This window comes from Anas platyrhynchos, chromosome 2 (genome assembly GCF_047663525.1).
Source record: "Anas platyrhynchos isolate ZD024472 breed Pekin duck chromosome 2, IASCAAS_PekinDuck_T2T, whole genome shotgun sequence".
In the NCBI taxonomy this organism is placed as follows: Eukaryota; Metazoa; Chordata; class Aves; order Anseriformes; family Anatidae; genus Anas; species Anas platyrhynchos.
In genome coordinates this window covers 86,086,129-86,105,317 of record NC_092588.1, presented here as the reverse complement: position 1 = coordinate 86,105,317, position 19,189 = coordinate 86,086,129, and positions in this window count along the sequence as shown.

The window sequence follows — 19,189 nt, the reverse complement described above, 5'->3', positions numbered from 1 at the left end:
TTTGCCTGGAGAAGCTGTGGATGTCCCATTGCTGAGGGAGTTCAAGGGTGGGTTGAATGAGGCCCCGGGCAACCTGATCTAGTAGGTGTCCCTGCCTATGGCAGGGGGTTGGAACTGGGTGATCTTTAAGGTCCCTTCCAACCCAAGTCATTCTATGAAATAAGGTCAAGGTTTTGTTAAAACTCTCTGTATGAGATTGGTAGAATCCTGAGCTAGCACGGACTTTGTAGCTTTTCTACAAAAACTTGTAGGTTGGTGTCTGTAGTATGTAGGTTCTTTTGAACTTGGAGTCAGTCTAGGAATATCCAACAGAAAATAAATGCTAGTGTGACCTATAATTACAGCATTTAAACTGGAGACTTAAATTCTGATTGTCATTTTTTTACATTGTAATTTTTCTTATACATGTTGAAATTTGACTTAGTGTTAACAGAATAAGCAACTTTCAGTATAGTTTCTTGCACATATTTAAAACATGCAAGATACTTATTAAGAAGCTTTTTTTAAAGCTGCTGTTTGTTTTTTTTTTTGAATTAAGTTCTGAAGTGCTCCATCATGAAAGTCCTTTGAAAACAGTCGCAGATGGTGAGACGTGCTGTTAAGTTTAATGTCTCTTGTACATGATTAAAGCCCATTAAGGCAAGAACTCTGGTCACAAAATGCAGTTATCTTACTTGCAGCTCAAGTGTACAACTTGAAAACTGATGAAGTATGAAGGACAGTTTTTCCCATGCTTGAGTCAAGCAGATGGCAGTTTTAAAAAGAGGTCTATCCTCTTCTGCTCTAGCCTGCCTTCCTCACTGGGCGACTCACCCAGTCTGAGTAAACACAGATGAAAAGGGTGTTACAGGCTTCTTCAAAAGCTTTTTGTGACAGTTGCAAGTCGCTAACTGTTTCTACAAAAGCTCTGAAAATACCAAATGCACCTTTTTTGAAGTTAGGTGTGGATGATTTGTTTCATGATACTCCTCATCCATAACATTCACATGGTAAAAAGCAGGAACAATGGCAGGAACAGTGCTTTGTAACACAGTGCTTTCAATGTGTTACTTCAAATCTGCAGAACACCAAAGAAAACTTTTTTTGTCACCTTTCTAGAATACAAACCTCTGAGGAAATCAGGAAAAAAGCCAGGTGGGGGAACTGTCAAAATAAATACCAACTCCGAGGCAAAAGTAAAATAAAACACCAGACAGACTAAGAACATATTCAGTCTTTAGTGACAATATTTAGTAGGTAGCAGTTTGATTATTTGTGAAGCTTCAGCATATTTGTGTTCTTATTGTTACTGGGTTTGAAGAACACCTGTTTTTTGCTGCTTTTTTTTTGCCTTTTTTTTTTTGGTGGTGTGAGCTACCAGTCATCTTTTATCTGGGGGCTGGGGGAGGAGGAGAAAAGATGTGAAAAATGGAAATATAGATAAAATTCTCTCATCTTCTCCGTGTCTGTAAGTAACAGATTAAAAAGCTTCTCTTAACTATCAAAATACAAATAGATTTGTTGTTGTTGTTTATACTTCTGGGCAGAAATCTTATTTTGTCCATTTTTTTTGTAGTTGCAGAACTTAATTTTTTCCTCTGGCTCTCAAGTTCTCGTAAATATTTAGGGAAGTTCAAGAACTAAGCTGTGCTGCTTTTCTTGTATCCTTTGCAAATACGCTTTGAATGAAATTACAAAAGAAGGAAAATGAAGGAAATAACCTATGCAGTTAGTTACTGAGGAAGGGTATGAACAGTAATACAGTCAAAGCATAACAAGAGTCTATTAGATGCTTTGAAATCTGTATTTTCAAAGAAATTGCTTATAATAAACACTGTTACAGGCAGTGCTAATAGACTGTGCTTGGCACAGAAGGGTTATTCATAGCAATTTGTACACAGTAATAGTTATACTTGTGCAGTTCAATACAGAATACAAAATGAGTCCCAGCCAACCTGCATTCCAGCAATACAGTATTTAATGGCGTTGTTCATTATTTTGCTTCAGTGTTTTCAGTGATGTGCTGCCTACCTAAATTGTAGGTGTTTCATCATTCAACCTGCAGTCTCTAGGGGAGGGGTCAAGAATCTTGAAATACACACAATAGCAGATATTACAGCAAGAGACTGGTAACTTCCTGATTTGTGTAGTAGCAGAAGCCATTTGAGCAGTGGAACCCCTTAGCCTTTTGGAGATAAGTGTTCATGCCGGTAACAAATGGCAATGAAATCTAACAGTTCAATACATTGAAATATTTTTTTATTGGTGTTCTGATGAATCATTCAAAGCAAATATGCACAGCATACTTGTACTTTCAGCTTCTGTGTTTTACAGTGCTAATGCTGTAGAATGAGTGATAGAGTATTTAAGACTGTAGGTGCCAAGTACATGGATCAGCCCTGGCCAAAATTTGATGTCTTGCTTTCCCAGGTCATTTAACAACATAGTAGCTGAACAGATCCTTGTGCTGGCCTCATCAAACCCACAGACAGTGTGCACATTTCCCCCAGTTCTTTGGAAGATGCAAGGGACAGTCCTGATGTAGTTTATCAGTAATATCATTAGCCCAGTAGCCCATGGAAATGAAATTCGTGTTTCTGTTTTGAGAAGATTTTTTTTATGACCTTCAATGTTACAAATATAGTAGGATGCATCAAATAAGGTTTTGGAATTTATGCAAACCATGCTTAGTTTACCTGTGTTTTTTTTTTGTTTGTTTTGTTGTTGTTGTTGTTGTTTTTTAAAATGTCAATTCAGTCACTTAGTTACATAAATTCTGTGTAATAAAGTAATTCAATTTCTAGCTTGAATAATATCAGAGTTTCATTTAACTTATATCAGTCTATATAATCTGGCTGACCTTTTTTGATTGTATATTTTTATGATCCTATTAAGAATCTACATCATTGTCTAATTGAATTTAATCTTTTAATCAGTGTCTAGAACTGTCTGTAGTAGTTATATGAGCTTTTTGTACTTAAAACTGATTTAAAGCCATTGGAAAACAAAAAAATATATATTTAAAAGTTGCAAGTAGTTCAGAAATAGCAGAATTACTAGAATGCAGAAGGTTTGACAACATTTGGATGTTAATGTTAGTTCATCAGAATAGCAGCGTACCTCCTTGTAGCTTCCTTCCAGGATTACCCATCTCAGGAAAGCAAGGTACAGCCTGAAATAAAAGGCTTCAGTCAGATTAAACCAATAAATTAGATAGTGGCTGAAAAATAAAAACTAGGATTGGAGGTTATAGACACCCAGATGAAGAGATGGACTGTGAAAATCCTGAAGACACACAGATGAGACAGGGTGGAAAGGTAAAAGATTATTAATCACTGTCAGGTGCTAAGGGTTAACAAAGGCACATGTGAAGGCAGGACATAATCACCAACCTGGGAAGAACCTAGCAGACTTCAGGAGGCCAGAATAGCTCTTGTCACTTGTCCTTAGTGTCATTGTCAAGCCCGACTCTACCACTGGATACATGCCTTGGTGCTTCAGTACTGGTCAGAGTGCTTGTGTGCATCAATCTTGGAGCCAGACTGCTTGGAAACATGGTGGTGGGATTGCTGGATGTACGAGTCTATGAATATGAGTGAAGGAACCTGGTTTTGCTTTGAAATAAACTCTTCTTCCTTTCCTGTACATGTATGATCTTACACTTCACAGGTACTTCTTTGCTAGCATTTGAGTATTTCTGTGTATGTAAAATTGTATTTAGCCACAAAAAATAAGCTCTGTCTGCATTTCATTTTCCTGTTAAGTCAGATCTCCATGTCTGTAGGCTCGTTTGAACTGGATGATGGTGTAAACATATTAAATAACTTTTCTAGGTAGTGCTAAATGACTATTGTTCTAAATTTTCAAACATCAGAGATTAAGCTAAATTTTATTTCTAATAATACTAAATTGTCAGTGGGGTAGTTTACAGCAGTTCTGCTTTTGTTATATTTGGCTTTTGTTATATTTGGGTATGGACTCCACACATGATACTTAAGCCTCACGCAGGCACTGGGTTTTTACATGTATCTGCATCTGTCTGCTAGACTTCTCTGTATGCTTGCTTACCAGGTGGTAGGTAAGGAAGTCAGAGTGTTACCATGTGTTCTAGAAGAATCTCTTGATTGCAAGCAGTCCTAAATTAGGAGCATGCTTGTGACTAATGAAGGCCTTCTACTTCTGAATGCTTGTTGTCACTACCAGGTCAAATGCTCTCACTGGTGTATCATTCCTGAGCGAGACAGTCATAAAGAACACAGGAGAGAACATATATTTGAGAGAACCTGAAGACTTAACTGTGTTTTGAAGCTTTCTACTTTAAAATTTTCTTGCATCCTTTGCATACGTATCCTGTTTTTTCCTTCTTTTTTCCCCTCTATCTACAGCTTCCTTAGCAAGTCTTTTTAAAGGTAAATCTTTTTTAAAGGTTCATCTCTGATTAAATCACAAGGCCTTGCCACACTGATCTGATCACTAATTTTAAGTACTCATTTCTGTTAACTGTGTATTTATGTTAATAAGTTAGTGTGCAGGTGGAGAGTTGAGAGTGTGTATTAGGTGTGGAAGAAAATAGTTTTTGTAGTTTGGATCAAACTTGTTACTAATGGTCATGGAGAAGCATGTTATTGTATAAGCTGTTCTCATGTTACAAATGGCATTTTCCTAAGGAAGATAACAAAGCTACATTAAAAATGGCAGAACTTGACCTATTTGTACTGAATATTTGAAATAATTGAGTTATAACTGACTCACAATGATTCATCAGTTACTATGTAATACCACGTTTTCCTTTATTTCCTTTGTCCTTCCATCTTCTTTTCTGCTTGGTGAGCATGTTGTTCACCAATTCAACAATTCTCGGTGTTGAACTGGTACCTACACAAGACTGTGTATTTGAGCCACTGGTCTGAAAAACAAGAGCAAAAAGTGGTTATTTAAGTTAGTGAGGCAAGGGAAGCAAGGTCTTCTTGGAAGATGTAGTGGGTTTATGTGGCAAGGTTTTGGTAGCAGGGGGCCATAGGGGTGGTTTCTGTGAGAAGGATCAAGAAGCTGCCCCACGTTTGGTAAGGGCCCCCACTGCTGACCAGAGCTGAGCCAATAAGCTATGTTGTTTTGTGCGTCTGTGAGAGCATATTTAAGACGGGAAAAAAAACAACACTGCACTTCATGGCAGCTGGGAGAGTGAAGGGAGTGAGGAACAGCCTTGCAGGCACCAAGGTCAGTGAAGAAGGAGGGGGAGAGGTGCTCCAGGTGCCGGAGCAGAAGTCCCCTGCGGCCTGTGGTGAGGACCATGGTGAAGCAGGATGTCTCCCTGCAGCCCATGGAGTACCACGGTGGAGCAGGTGGACCTGCACTGACAGAGGCTGCCATCTGTGGAGGACCCCTGCCCGAGCAGATTCCGAGCAGATTCTCATGTAGCCTGTGGAGAGGAGACCACGCAGGAGCAGGTGACCTGGCAGGAGCTGCTGCCCGTGGGGGACCCAGGTTGGAGCAGTTTGCTCCTGAGGGATGGACCCCGTGGTATGGATCCATATCTGGAGCAGTTCTGGAAGAGCTGTTGCCTGTGGGAAGCCCACGCCGGATCAGTTCATCAAGGACTGCATCCCGTGGGTGGGACCCCACAGCACAGGGGACAAGAGTGACCGAGAAGGAGCGGCAGAGAAGAAGCGCTATAGACTGACCATAACCCCCGTTCCCCTGCACTGCTCTGGGGGGAGGAGGTAGAAGAGGGTGGATGGGGGGGTAAGGTGCTTTTGGTTTCTTTCCTTTGTTTCTCACTTCTCTAGCTTGTTAGTAATAAGCAATAAATCTTACTATCTGTCTTCTTATGCTGAGTCTGTTTTGCGCGTTACAGTAATTATTGCGTGATCTCCTTTTCCTTATCTCCTTGAGCCCTTGTCATCGTATTTTCTCCCCATTCCTCTTTGAAGAGGGGGAGTGAGAGAGCGGTTGTGGTGGATCTTGGCTGTCCACTCAAGTGGAACCACCACAGAAGAGGAGGTTGGGAGGAAGTATTAGGTAGCAAGAGACTGAGTACTAGTCAGTCACAGAGGGTGGTGGTGGTGTGGCTGTCAGCTGTGTTGTCTTATTCTTCCTTTCCTGAATGCATGACAGATGGGGTCAGTTCCATGATGCTTTAAGGAATGCAATGCTAATTGAAAGCAGTACAATTATTACTGTCTCTAAATCAGTCTTTGCCTCATTTTTGAAGTATTATGCTTTCAAACTTCCAATTTCCAAAATAGAGAGCAAGTATGCATTTGTGTACACAAGAATAGAAAAGTCTGTCTAGTTTCTCTAGTATTTACATTAAATTGTGCAGCTGAGGGAAGGAAATGGTCTTGAAAAATTTGGTCTTTTTTTAGACGGTGCAGTAGGCAAAGGCTATATACTTGCAAATATTAGATGATCTCTTTGGAAAAAGCATTGATAAGGTGCATTATCCATTTCAACACATACCTAGAAATTATGACTATACATGGCAGGGAAGCTGTGGAGACACAAACACCTGCTTGGTAGTCTGATCCCTGTCACTTGATATCTAGAGTAATTTGGAGGGTTGGTAATCAAAATACATGTTTACACTGCTTCAATTCAAGTTATTACTCAGATAAATACTGGATAAAAGTTATAGATGAACAGACCTATAAGTAAAATTATAGTGAAATTAGGTGATAAATACCTCTTGTAGATACTTTTAAAATGCTAACTTTTAAAGTTTGTTGGCTGGGATTATTTATATCAGGGAATGCTTTAGAAGTGATGCAGAAGCTAACTATGCATGAAACTATTGGTGAATGAGATCAAAAACCTTATACTTCATATAATTGTATACTTTTTTCATTTCTTTCTATGCTTATATTCTTAAAACTTACCTCAGAAGTCCAAGATTTAATTAATTTTTTTCTTAATGCAATCCAATACAAATATAGACTCTGAATAGTGAAAATGTTTAGGCTACATTATGAAGGAAAACGCAAACTTGAAAAGGCTTAGTTAAATGTCAGGGCCCTGGGTGCACCAGGAGACCTTAACTGCTCTGTGCTGGAGGTGTCTGTCTCAACTTCTGTTTCCAGCCCCATCTCCTGGACAGACCCATGTTGTAGCCGTACTGGTACTGGCCCTGTCTGGACTTCTGGGAGAGATTCTGGGACTTATTCATTTCTTTGTCTGGAACTGTCAGTGCAGTTTATTTCCTGTACCTTGTTGTGCCCACTATGTTCCCATATTGTGCTTTTGTGTATCTGACTTGTGAGGGTGTTGGCTGAGATGGGGTCACCCATGGGTCCCACCTTGTCCTCCCACATTGAAAAGGGCTACTGAAAAATATCATTTTGAGCTCTAATAAATGTTTGACATCTTGAGTATATGGCTTTCTTAATAATAAAAAAAAATACCATTTACCATACACCAATTAGTTTGTTTGTTTTTTAATGAATGAGGAGATGTATCTTTAGGAAAAAAAGATGAAAAAAATGTTAAAGTAAGGATTTTGTTCATTTCAATTATGGGCTGGGAACTTCAATATGAGGTGCTTAGTAAGGAATGTAAACACCAACTGTTAGAAAATGAATTGAGAATGAGAATCAATTGCTATCAAGGGTTTATTAAGAATGGGTATCGTCAAAGTATCTGATGGGTTTTTTGAAAAGTTTTCTAAAATTAATCTCAGACAGCAATGTAGTCCAGATTTTACTAAAGACTTGTTAAAGTGTCATTCAGCCTAACCTAAAAGACCAAAAGTATATGTATTAATTCTGGGACGAGACTGGTCACAAGATGACTAGAGAGGAATAATGTAGAGAGCATTATAATTAGCCATATTGGTTTGGGTTTTGCAAAACTGGGTACTGGATGTGGTTCTATTCATTCTATTTCATACTTTGATTCAGAGAAAGATTTTTGAACCTGGTGCAAGCTGTCACACCTCCAAAAAAAAAAAAAAAAAGTACAAGCATGTACAGGCTACAGAAGAGCATACATGAATGTTCTGTAAAGGATTCAAAGAATGAAACTACTTCAAAATATAAAGCCACTTGTGTTGGCACCACCAAGAACAAGTGAAATGGGTAGAACAGAAGGAAGGAAAAAAAAAGCCTTTCTGAGAAATTAGTTCTATAGTCTATTTTGTGCTTCATGAAAAGCTTGTTGCTTTTTTTTTTTTTTTTTTTTTTGTCAACTGCAGGAAGTACAACTGCACTGAGCTTGAGTCAGTTTTAGTGTTTAAGACTGCTGTCTATGGATTCTCCTGCTCAACTAGGTATCTGGTCTATAGGATAAAAGGCAAAGGAAGTGGCGCAACTGTGGGTTCAGAGGAGCTAGAGCTACAGTAACTTAATTTGGAGGGAAAAAACTTCAGTAATTAACAGTAATTGCCTGTCCTTTATCAGGCCTATAAAATGGTGCTCCAAAAATTTAGTTTGTGCTGAGCTTCAAGGATAGTAGACTATGAGCTACCTTATGCTTTAACCAGGATTATAGAAGGGAATGAGTTGAGGTGAGAAAAAGACTGCAGACTGTTTCATCTGTGTGCTGTTCACAGTGATAGCAGTTCTATGCAAATGCGAGGAGGTGAGTAATGGAGATTTTTTTCCAGAGAAAACTGAAGTACTTAGCACGTAGTGCTATACTTAACCTCTCACTAAGGTAAATAAAGAATTTACTAATACTCAGACTCTTTCTATTTAGATCACACTGTTTGCCCGCATCTCAAACATACAACAAGATTTTTGTATGGGTAACTCCTGTATTTGTTTATGACTGTAGAATTCCTACTGATGGAAATAGTGAACTTGAAGAATCAACAGAAGTTTTCACCAAGTTGAATTAATAGAATAATTTTACATCCTTGGAAAAACAGCATTGACAATGATTAAGTGTATGTATATGTACTTCCTTGCTGGACTAAGCTGCAACGTCATACATGGAAAGTTAGTCTGTATCTTCAGTATTTCTGCTGTGCCTACTGAAGTAAGTAAATAAATCATAAGTGTTTTGTTGGCCTCTATTACTACTGATAATAGCATAGGAAAGAAATCATATTATGTTATCTTAGAAGTTCAGTCAGTGAAATGACTTTGCATGCTTAGGTCAATTACACAACAGTAACAAGACATTAAAATGAAGAAGCTGGCAAAGGGTAACCAAACTCACTCAGTGGGCTATTTTAAAAGGTTAAATCAAGTAAAATGGATTTTTTAATTGGAAAGGGAGAAGATTAATACTCCAAGGTTATTTTTTTTAAGCCAGTATTAAACATAGGATCAAAGCTAGGTTCGCATTGAAGTAGGACAGGACATGAATGTGTTTCAGAGCACATTTCTTGACTGTTTGGGTCTTACTAGGTTAGCTTGAACATCAAAGCTCAACTTTAAATCTTAAAGTATATGGAAATAAATGGGTACTGAGCAAATAACCCAGAGAAATGATACCAGATCTCCCTTCTCTACTTGTTTCTTTTGTTTTTTGACCATGCCAAGTTTAGCAGATGTAGTCTATTCATCCATAAATCGTCTGGAGTAGTGTCAAATGGGAAGTGATGACTTAAAGCGAAAAAATCAGCATTTAGGCAGTTTTGTGTTTATCTCAATTTGGAAGAACTGGCCCTATGAGCCAAGGGGTTGTACCCAGGAGGAAGCTACAGGGGGTAAGATTCCTAATAGTTATCATTAAACAAATAACTCTTTGGGAAGTATATTTTTAGTCAATCTTGACAGAAAGAAAAGAAGAAATGGGCTGAAGATACCTGCAGACGCAAAGGCTAGAAGTTCCGCCAAAACAGAGCCTAGTAATAACAGCTAGTAAAAACTGGATGGCCTGAAGAACTCTGCTACTGCAAGTTCTATAACATACCTAGGTTTGTATGTACTGTAGTACCTACAGAGGAATAACAAGAGTATTGACTATGGACTGAGACTGTGAGGTGTTTATTAATGAAGAAAAATTAGGACTCTTGTATACCACTTAAATCTAGGTCACTGATGTGATGCTGCCGTGGAAAGAATGAGAATGCAGTTTTAGTTTGTATAAAAGACTTCAGGAGATACAAGGAAGTATTAACACATTGAAGAAGACACTGCAGAAGTTCTGTATGGAGTACCATTTCATTGTGATTGAATCTGTCACTCGAAATGCGTTCGTAGGACATAAGTGTATACATCTATATTTATGTATAAAAATTCCACCGGATAAAGCTAGTGATCTTGCTGCCAGCATTCTGGCTTCTTTCAGCAGAATGAGACTGAAAATGTCTTGACGTATCATACTGGTAACATTGGCTATAAGGAAACTTCTGTTATATCGGTGGTGAAAGGTAAGGGGAGTGTAATACCAGAGTGAAAAAGCTATTCAAAGAAAAAGAGTGGTACTGAAACAAAACAAGAAAAGGTGCATGGGTATGTAGAACTGGCTATGAGTGTTATAGAGAAGTCAAAAAAGTAATCGGTTAACTTCACACAAAGTTTTTGACCAGACTTTTTTTTTTTTTTTTTGCTAGCAGTGTTGGGGGAGATACCCAAACACAGTATGCATATAAGAGGAAATGCACAATAAATGCCTTTGATAGTGATGGATGGAGATGATCCATGATGTTTTCTTTTGCCATGGTGTTAATACATGTGCATTTGTCTAGAAAAGAGCAGGCAGAATTTAAATGGAGTTTTAAATTAGAAAAAGTCTTGCTTACACAGCTATCTAATTACTTTGTGGACAGAACTGAGGAGCAGAGAGTATCTGAAAATTTTCTTAATTTGTCTGGACAAAGAAAAGCAAGAAGAAGAAGATGTTTAAAATAGCTCCGAGATGGATTGTGTTGGAATAGAAACATTCTGAAAAGCAATTGGACATCACTTGATTTCTAGGTGAGGAAAAGGGGGTATATGGAAATGTGAATTGTGCCATAAAATGGAATCAGATCATAAAAATAATAGTTGTTCACTTCCATATAAACAAGAGTGATTGCATCCAGTATAGCATGAACTGTTGTTTTTGTATTAAATGACGGGTTTATTCACCATATGAATCTCACTTCTACATTTTTAAATAGCCAAAGTTCCAGATTCAGAGAATTGTTACAGTAATTTTCAATGGCTTATGCTAAAGACAAAATTGTCTTGTTTTTGGTGAAGGGAAAGCTTAAACCCACTTCTGCATAAATCATACGGATTTCAAGTAACTTTGCTTCTGTGAACAAATTCTCTGCTGCCTTCACTTGATGATATCATAATATTGTAAAGTTACATGGAAATGCAATTTTTGACAGAGGAAGGAATTTGAGGTAGTTACTTCTTCAAGTCCTTCCTTTTTCAGGAACTTGAAGATCAATAATATCCCAAATCAGTTTCCTGCAGAAATTATGGATATTCTAACTAAAAATACTTTCTACCTTGAACAGTACAAATTTTGTATAATCAGTTACTGGAAGGCTATAATGGAAAGATTACATGAACAGAGTTAAGATTCATCTCCTTAAAAACTGAGAGATAAAAAATATGGCAGATGGTTTGTGTAGTTCTTGCTAATGTTATGTCCAGAAGGTAGGAGGGAGGTTTCTGTAGATACGATTTTTTTTACACTTACCGTGGAAGGAGGACAGAAAGAGGAACACAACTCCATTTAAACCACTTCAAGCCCAGATGGCTAGAAAAATAAAATTTGACATGTTCTCAGGTGGTTGGTGGGGATGAGGGAATAGAAGTGTTCCTGTTTCCACAAGGCCAATACTTCCAAGATCCAGTGCTTCAATTTTCACATCTTTTCTCACGACAAATATTCACTTTGTTTTGGATTCCTACCTTGTAATAGCTTCCTAAATAATTAATGTTTTCTGTGTATTCTAAAAGTTCATTCACAAAATAGTCATACCTTTCAGCACATTCCTTGGGTTATGCTGCCTGGGCCCGTGCAGAGGGTAGTGCAGGTGGTAGCCTTGAGGAGAGAGCCCTTCAGAAAGCTGCACTAGAAGCTTGGGTAAAAGCTTTCCCCTCCTCTCTTGGCAGCTGGTGTATAAGGTGTGGTTCTTGCCCTTGGTCTTCACTTGATCTACCCACTGTCGTGCTAGGCCATGCACTGTATTGATACAGACCTTGGCTTGCAGATATGACTTCCTTGCTTTACTTGACTCATCACTGGACTTGTCTGCTGATCTGTGCATTTCCCCCAGCTTCATTACTGTCCCTGGTCCTGCTGTGATCATCCTGATCTGGTACTGCAGGACTGTACTTCTTGCCATGAGGCCTCTGCCTGCCTTGTGCTTGGCTCCTGGCTCCCTGTCCCTTACCCCTTACAGAGCAGTCTGCCCTTGCTGTTCCCTGCTAACATCTTGATACTTTTTTTTTTTTTTTTTTTTTTTTAGTGGAACAGTGCAGTGCCTTTATGATCAAAAGAAGGAAATAAATTATCTTGAATGAATAGCTAGTCTGAAGTAGGACAAAGGAAGTTAATGGTAATTACAAAACATCTGAACTTGATAAACACCTGAATAATGCAGGCACAAGAAGCTCTGAGCTCACATAATATGGCAGTGCAAGAAGATTGTTTCAGAAATGGGGATGTTATCAGAGCTGACTTACCACCATAAAACTGGTCATGCAACCTAGAAATCACGAGAGGTCTAGGGCCTTCTGCAGGGATTCTGTAATGAGCTCTATGTAGGATCTGGTTTTCTCTTACATCAGCAGATTTTCAAGGTTAAGTATAGGATAGTGTCACAGTTCCTTCAAAAAAAAAAAAGTCTCCTTAGTTATTTAGTTCTTAAGTTGCTTTACAGCTTTAAGCAAAACATGGGAAAATAGCAGACAGATGAGAGTAAGTCTCCAATGTGACATTCACAGATGTTGGAGGGAAAATGGAAGAGCAGAATGACATCTCAGAGGCTTAGGGGAGCTAAGGGGAAAGTCTTTCACAAGCCAGTCAGAAGAAATACAGCAAGATAAAGTGGCCTGACATAAATGGGGAATAAAACTAATCTTAAAAAAAAGAAATGCACAAAACCAAACCTAAAACCATGAATTCAGTTACCTATCTTTAATAAGAATAATAATTAAAAAAAAAAAGAATAATTAGAATATAATAAAATTTTCTAATATCTATGAAAAGAAAAATAGGGAATATTTGAAGATGCTGAGAATGTAAAAGTTTAGTTTCAGTGATACAAGGAGTATTAAGGGAAATAAGGAAAAAAACATACAGATGTCAGTTGTGAGGTTAAGTGTTTAGATCACTGATTTTAATGTCAGCATGATTTGAACAAGATAAACTCTGGAAAATTGCTTTTGGAACCTTGCACTGAATAAAAGAAGTATAGCAAGACTGGAGAAATATAAAAGACGATGGAAAAAAAAAGGTTATTAGCATAAGTCCAATAGGCCAAAGTAAAGAAATAGAGTAAAGGCTTCACATATATAGGTTAGGGTTACATACACAGAAATATTACAGCCCAGGAGCTAGATTAATACTTAATGCATTGTTTGTAACATCATCTCTCTTGCAATCACATGAATTGCATGAAAGAATGATAGTAGACTTTCATAATTTGAAGAGATGGATTTGTCATTTGGCTTCTGCAATAGGTCTTCAGTACAATGAGTGATAACTATATGGGTTCAATTATAATTTTCATTGACATTATGTTCTGTGTGTGTATATACACTAAGAACAGTAACTCAGTTTGCCACTATCACGCTCTTTTAAGAATAAATTACCTCCGGCTTACAAGCAGGCTAAAAGATTCTGAATTCAACAAAGAAAGTTTTCAATCACCAGATTGTTTGGCAATTTGTTCAGTTGGGGGCTACAAAATGTTGCTATCAAATAGTGTCATTTAATATATTAGTGATTCCATGGGTACGAATAAATAACGAAATTCAGAGATGCTAGATTTCTGTTGAAATGGTGGTGATAAAAACTTTGCTTTTAAAGATGTGATGAGAATTCACAGAACAGGATTCTATTAGAAAGGCTAGTAAATCATACAAAAAATGTAGAATGAAACTATAGACTTTAAGAAGTATAATAATGTAACATGTTAGATTACGTTATATCATTCAGTTGTTTGAATCATTAATGTACACTATTTAGAAAATGAAGAATTAGCATCTACTCAGGATTTCTTGTAAGTTAAACTTGCCTTTTCATGTTCTGTATATGCTGCAGTTGCTTGAATTATGATCAGAACCCTCACGAGACAAATTACATTATAAATCTCAAGAAATGCAGTATTCATAATGCCTAAGTGGTTAAACATGGGAATAATTTGAGGGAGAACTTTAATTGAAAAGCTTAAAATAAGTTGTGGCATGATCATTTTATAGGATGTTTGTCTAATCTGAGGAAACACTGACTGTTCTAGAAACATTGCTGCTCCCTTTTTTTAAAGATCCTAGTATCAACAATGTTCTTTTTTATTGAATTCCTGGGGTTTTAAAAATCTGTTTATGGAAGAGAAGATGTGATGAAAAATCTGTGTATTCTAAATTTAGCTCAGTGCTCTGTTCCATGCCTTCTGTATTTGTTTGAAGGCAAATAGCACCTTACAAGAATCATTCTTCCAGTAGAAGCTGGATTGCATGTACAGTGTATTCTGTAGCTACTGAAACTAGCAGAAGGACTACTTCTTGCTAGACCTAATGGCTTCCTTTACGAGTAGCTTTTCATAAGTAAATAAAGGCTACTTTGGTGTTTGCTTAAGACCAGCAATGCTCACCTGAATTGGAAAAACTGAATTAGTTTAATGTCTAATCAATATAATGATAATATTCATATCGTGAAAATGTTCCTGATGTAGGCTACATGGGACCTAAAGAGCAAAGGTATGGCGTAGTCACAGCTTCCACTGCGAATGAGAGCTATGAGACCAATAATTCTGAAAAAAATATATACCTCTTGAATTTGGTTTTTGGTCCTTAGAGCATTCAAATAACATTTTCAGTTAACGGCAGAAAGCCCCCATCTGAAGTGGGAGCAGTAACCCCTTCTTCCTTCATGGGTGTGTTTTGAATCTTAAACTCTTTAAGTGACTGACTATATGCAGCAATAAGCATATATAGTTGCATATATAAGAAAAGCCCAACAGGAAATGACTAATTCTATTCTTGGTTTGTATTAGAAATAGCAAGGACTAGTTGTCCATATTGATAATGCAAATACAAAATAATATTGAAGTCCTGTCTTACTACTTAAGCAGTATTTAGCTTGTAGATGAAATCAAATAGAGGACAAGAAATGGGAACGTACTTCTTGAAAGACAGTATGGTATACTTGCATAACAGCCTACCTAATAGGACACTTTTAAAATCTGAATTCTTAGGTAGATGCTTTTAAACATGATGTGAGCATAGAAGTTTTCCTATGTAACAGGTATTTCTGGAAATTCAAATGAAGATGCTACTGCTAATAGGTAGTATGGGTGGTTAAAGACTAAAAGAAAAATCAAAAACTGACTTATGTACACACCAGAACTAAGCAAGATGAATTCTGTTTATAAACTAACAAGTGATAAAAGAATCATGCAAATTTAAGGAAAATAATGTGGGTAGGCAGCCATCCAGTCTCAACACTCCTTCAGTGAGGCTGTCAAATTAACAAATGTTGGTGCTTTCAACGCATTTTGATTTGAGTTTACAGGTATCAAACACCTTCTGGGGAACCAACACTTGAAGCAAAATTAAAGTTGCTACAGGTATTTTTACCAAATACTGGAATTCTGTTCACTTATTATGGACTCTATATCCTCTGATAAGCCTTTGTTGTCTTCCAAAGGTGGGGTGGTACAAAGACAGAAGGCATATGCTGCTGAAGAATTGCAAGCCACAAATGTTTGTAGGTCCACAGGCCAAGTAAGACAGAATACTCCAAAGTTACATTAGTTGTGCTCTTTTAACATCCAAAACAGAGAGGCTGCATAGAAACTGTCTTGGCTGCCTTTTCTGGAACAGTCTCACTCCAAAGAGGTATCCAGGAGCTGTTTTGCAGAATGCTGGTTGATATGGGCCAGAATCATACTAGGGAGTGCTCTGGTCATTTAATTAGTCTAGACAGTTGCATTCCTGTTTAATTTGCCTTTTAGTATCATAACCTAACTGTCCAAAAGGTATGGATTTTACCTGGTGTAAACAAACATTGATTTAATTCAGCAAATAAAGCATATGGTTACATTTCCCAGTAGAGAGCTGTTTCAAAAATAGCTTGCTTGGAGCTGGATTCAGGGCTTTGATGGTAAAAGCAGTTTAACTCCTTTTTTGTGTGATATTCAAGTCTGGTTAAGGGCTCTTGGATTTCAACATGCTAATCAGTCTAGCAAAGCTGTTTCCTTTGTTCAACCCTGCATCATGCCCTGACATGAACAGAAACCCTACTTCTTGAAATACTCCAGAATGTATGTACATATACAGTACTGCAAACATGGAATAGGTGTCTTCTTTGGACTGGCCAGTCTGGGCTTGCTATTATTTTATGTGAAGAGATGAAACACTTGTTTTATACACTTTACCAGAGCCTTGAAGATCATACCACTTGATACCTCAAGGCCAGGATGGGGCTTTGAGCAACCTGGTGTAGTGGAAGGGTGTCCCTGTCCATGGCAGTGTAGGAGTGTTGGAATTAGATAGTTTTAAGGTCCCTTCCAACCCAAACCGTTCTATGATTATAAGAAATTAAACAGAATGGGATGAAGTGAAGAATCCTACTGACTTTAACTGCATCTTACAGACAGTGTAGGTGGTTGTAAGTATAGACCCAGTCACTGATCTGCATTGGCTTTCAGTCTGATATAGAGAATAAAGGTGCTGTGGTGGAAAGAGAACCTTCAGAAACCATAAATACAAACAAGATCAGCAATTTTGCATTTTTGAGGAAAACTTATTTTTATAATAACAGGTATTAGAACAGGTAAGCCCCAGAATGGATTTTTTGCTGGGTGTATGGGCATATGTCACAGTACATGAAGAGAAACTTACTGCGGCACAAATTTGCCACTTATTTCTAACTTGGAGATTTGTGAGTGGGCAAATCATTTCACACCTCTACTCTTCTGCTTTATTTTGCTGGCTTTACTTACATAATGATGTCTTTAAGGTAAGGACTTTCTCTCAGTGTGTACAATCCTAGTATAAATCTTAAAGCATTTCGAGGCTACCATTCTAAAGCTAAATTCTACCATTCTAAGCTAAAAAAATAATAATAAAAAAGATGAAGCTTACATGGTACATGTAGAAGTGGTGGGCTGCATTTGTCACAATGAATTACATTTTTGTTCAGGTATGCATATACTCGCATATGTACTCAGTGTATTCTTACATACTACATTCTGAAGTGAGTTAAGACAAGTCTTAGAATGCCTATCATTTTCAGTTAATTTCAATTTCATTACTTAATGGTGAAATGATTTCTTTTGTTTTATTTTGTTCTTAAATAGGTATAGTAATGTAGCAATTCACTGTAGTGATGTTGATTTTGTTTCTTGGTTTGGTTTTCAGTTTGGATGCAAATATATGACATGGGATAAATGCTTTTGTAGAATTCCACTCTGATTCAGATTGAAATCTCTTTACTTCTAGTAATCAGCAGTTAGCTGAATCTGCAGTTCTACATTTTTCTTCTTTCCTTTGCATATTTTTATCTAGTCATACATGAATTGATTCAAAATCTTTTGAATTTAACAAAAAATATTTTACATAGCTCTATATATGCGGATACATTTTAAATGTTAATATGACCATTCTGAAGGTCAAAACTGTATATTCCTATCTCCAAAGATACTAGTGCAATTAAATAAAGTCTCCTTGACATTTTAAAATGTTAACCAGTGTACATTATTGTTTAAGGTAATAAATTAACGTGCCAAGAAATGTAAGTAGATTTTATTTTGTTTACTTAAGTGTGAATAGGGCTTCATGAATGATGGCATTTCAGTAAAATTTACAATGTTGAAGACTGCTAAGCAAAGAGATTTTCCAGTATTAAAACTTAAAAACAAGAAGGCCACAGATAGCATTAAAGATTTAATTAAGAAATACAGGAGCATTAAAGGGAAGAGATGTGGGTTTGTTTGCCTTCTAATGCAGTGCATTTTTTTATCTAGGTAGGAAATAGTGAAATGTAGTTTCAGGTCACTTTTGGAATTTCTGGAGTTTTTGGGAAGCTTATCTTTTAGGTCATTGTTTCCATTGCGAATTACATAATTTCTAGTGTATACCTCTTTTACTGGTGCTGTTCTCACCCCTCCACTATATCTCTGTTCCTGATGTCAATGGATTCAGGTCTTTAGGAACTGGGTTTATGGGATTATGGCAAATTCTTAAAAAAAGATGGAGAGTGAATTTTTACATGGGCAGATAATGACAGGACAAGGGGGAATGTTTTTAAACTGAAAGAGTTTAATCTGGATTAAACTGATCTGGATTAGATGTAAGGAAGAAATTCTTCATTCAGAGGGTGGTGAGGCACTGGCTTAGGTTGCCCAAAGGAGCTGTGGATGCCCCATCCCTGGAAGTGTATCACATATCACCCTAGAGTATTTGGTAGATAGGACTTATAAGATCACTGAAGTGTACGGTTAATTGCTTGCATGTCACCTATCTGATATGATTAATATTTCTTCCCTAAAGAGGAATGTTATTAAATAATTATTATCCATTAATAGAAATCACATTACAGAAAATAGCTTTTAAGTAGGACATTAGCTTCTGCAAACAGATTTTGCAAGAGATTAGAATGTTTGGCTGAGTAATCATGCTAACATTCATACCATAAATTGTACATTAAACCTTAAAAGACAGTCAGTCTTATTACATTGTCTTATATTGCCTCTTCTGTATGAACCAGAAAAAAAATTACTTAATTTCTTGTAGAACCAAAACTGCAGTCACTGCCACTAAAATAATTTTTCTTTTACAAAATCCACGTAGCCGTTTCCATCACAGTAGAATGCATTAATAATTCTTTTTTTTTTTTTTTTTGTGAGCATTTCATAGTGTGGAAAACCTTAAACAGCTTTATTTATCAGTGAATGTTGGTGGGAAATACCAGAGATGACCACATTGTCAGAAATACATGTAGTTTGTGTCTATTTTGCATTTTAGAAATATTTTTTCCCCAATTTTCAATTGCCCCTTGTCTGTCTTCACTGTTCTCCCTCAGTAGGTGGTCTGATTGCATCCATTTACTTACGATAAAGAATCATACAGTTACATTGAGGTGGAACCCAGCACCAGGG